The following is a 2,745-nucleotide window of genomic DNA, read 5'->3' on the forward strand; positions in this document are numbered from 1 at the left end:
ATGGGTTTTGATCAGTGAACTCAGGTCATCAGGCTTACGTGAGAAGTGCTTTTACCCTGGATGTGGATAATCTTGGTTGTCAACTTGGAGAGAGAACCTTAATTGAACAATTGCCTCTATTAGATTGGCCTGTGGACATGTATGGAGGACTTTTTGTTTTTTAATTGCAGACGGATGTACAAAGGCCCAGCCCCTCTGACCAGTACTATTCTTGGGCAAGTGAGCATGTGTTGTATCAGAAAAGCAGTCAAACCTCTGAGTGTGGTAGCAAGCCAGTAAGCAGTATTCTTTTATGTTTTCATCTCAAGTTTCTGACTCTAGGGTTCTACCTCAACTTTCATCCAGTGATTGACTATAACCTGTAAGGCAAGTGAATATGTTTGTCCCTAGTTGCTTTTGGTTATGCTGTTTCATCACAGCAACAGAGAAGCAAACTAAAACACACTTTGATACATTTTAGTGGCCATTATTGGTTTTTTAAAGATTCTTTCACACTTGAAAATGAACAGCACACTACTGAATAAAAAATGGGTCAAGACAGAAACTAAGAAAGAAATTTAAAAATTTTAGAATTGAGCACAGCGTACCCAAACCTATGGGACACAATGAAAGTATTTCTAAGAGGCAAATTCTTAGCATTTTTCTAAAAAACTAGAACAGCTGACAATTTTATTCTCACATTTTACAATATAAATGAAAGCCACACTTTTTTTGTATGTCATCTCCCTCTAAAGCTATTCTCTCTATTAAGAAGGGCAATGCCCTTCTATGCAGCTAGTAAACACCCAGGCTCAACACCAAGATATCCTAGTGAAACAGAACAAGAAATACCAAATGATAAAGAGCCCTTCTGTTCTTATCTGTCTGAGTCATGCCATGCCAAGTGGGCATGATCATAGGGCGGGCAGGAGGTCTCATCTTTGGAGGCATCATGGGCATGTGGCCTCCCATGAGTGGCCTCATTCCAGGAGCAGGTCCCACAGGCATCATCCAGGAGAAGGAGGGGCCAGCATTGGTATCATGGGACGACCTCCCATGTGGGATGCAGGCATCATGCCAGGAGGAGGGCCCAGGAGACTGGGGGGAAGTGGGAGCATGGCCCCTGTAAGAGGAGGAGGAGGAGGAGGAGCAGAGAATGGAGCTGGAGGGATCTTTCCTTGTTGAAATGCAGCTGTTGTTTTTTGTCAGTCAGGCTCTGGGCCTGCTCTTCCATCCATTTCTGGTAATAGTCTTTCACATTCTCTTTGTGTTTCCATCCACTGCATTGTGTCTTCTTCACAGACAGAGAATCATGGGTAAGATACATATACAATAAAATTTAGGCATGTTGTTCTACAGGTCTTGGCTACTCGGATCAAAGTTCATAGTATTAAGTGCCTATCTGCCCACAAATTGGGGATATCTCATATTAGTAACTTAATGTTATATTTATTATCCTGTCTCACCATTCCAACCTCAAGTTGTAATATGGAGCTATATTAATAAAAATAACATGATATTGGCATAAAAGCAAACATGTTGATAAGTGGAATTTATCAATGAAGACCAGACATAAGTCCATACATCTATGGACACCTGATTTTGATAGAGAAGCCAGAAATGTACACTGGAAAAAAAGACAGTATCTTCAGCTAATTATGCTGTTAGAGTGGGTGGCTGCATATAGAAAAATCCAAACAGATCCATACTTATTACTCTGCACAAAACTCAATTTGAAATGGATCAAAGACCAGCATTATTCCAGATATACTAAATCTGATAGAAGAGAAAGTGGAGAATAGCCTGAACTCACTGGCACAGAAAAATACTCTTAAAAAATTAGTTTATATCCCAACCAGTTTCCCCTCCTTCCTCTCCTCCTAATTCTCCCCCTACCCCTCATCTACTCTATTTCTCTTTAGAAAAGTGGAGGACTCCCATGGATATCAACCAGTCTTGGCATGTCGAGTAGCAATAAGACTAAGAGCATCTAGGAGAAGACTTTTGAACAGAACGCTGTTAGAACAGGCACTAAGAGCTATCAACAATGAATAAATGAGATCTGAAACTTAGCTTCCATATGGTGATAGACACCATCATTTGAGCAAAGCAGCAGCTGACAGAATGGGAAGAGATTTTTTTTTTACCAACTATACATCTTATTGATGGCTAATATCTAAAATATATGTCATTTAAATAACTGGACATCAAGAAAACAATCACCCAAGTAAAAATAGAGTACAAATCTAAACAGAGTATTCTGAAAAGAAGAAAGTTAAATGCCTTGGAAACACATAAATAAATGTCAAACATCATTAGCCATTAATGAAATGCAAATCAAAATTCCCTTAAATTCCATCTTATGCCAGTCAGAGTGGCCAAGATAAATAAAATAATTGACATTTCATGCTGAAGTAAGGGAGCCATTTCTTATTGTTGGTGAGAGTGTAATCTTGTATAGCCACTATGGAAACCAGTGTGGTGATTTCTTAAAAGGATGGGAATCAATCTATTTCGAGATCCACTCTTGGCCAGATAACCAAAGAATGCTTTATCCTTCTACGGAGACACTTGCTCAACCATGTTCTCTGTTATTTTTATAATAACAGAAATTGGTGACAGCCTAGATGTCGGTCAATGAATGAATGGATAAAGATAATGTGATACATTTATACAATGGAATATTACCCAATCTTTTGAAAAAAAATGAAATCGTGAAATTCACAGGTAAATGGCTAGAACTAGAAAAAAATCATTCAGAGTCTG

At 38.8% G+C, this 2,745-nt stretch overlaps 1 pseudogene; it reads right to left on the minus strand.

The window, feature by feature from the left end:
• Positions 1 to 807: 807 nt before the first annotated feature.
• Gm13555 lies at positions 808 to 1,326 on the minus strand (annotated as a pseudogene).
• Positions 1,327 to 2,745: the final 1,419 nt, after the last annotated feature.

The sequence above is a fragment of the Mus musculus genome, chromosome 2, assembly GCF_000001635.26.
Source record: "Mus musculus strain C57BL/6J chromosome 2, GRCm38.p6 C57BL/6J".
Classification (NCBI taxonomy): Eukaryota; Metazoa; Chordata; class Mammalia; order Rodentia; family Muridae; genus Mus; species Mus musculus.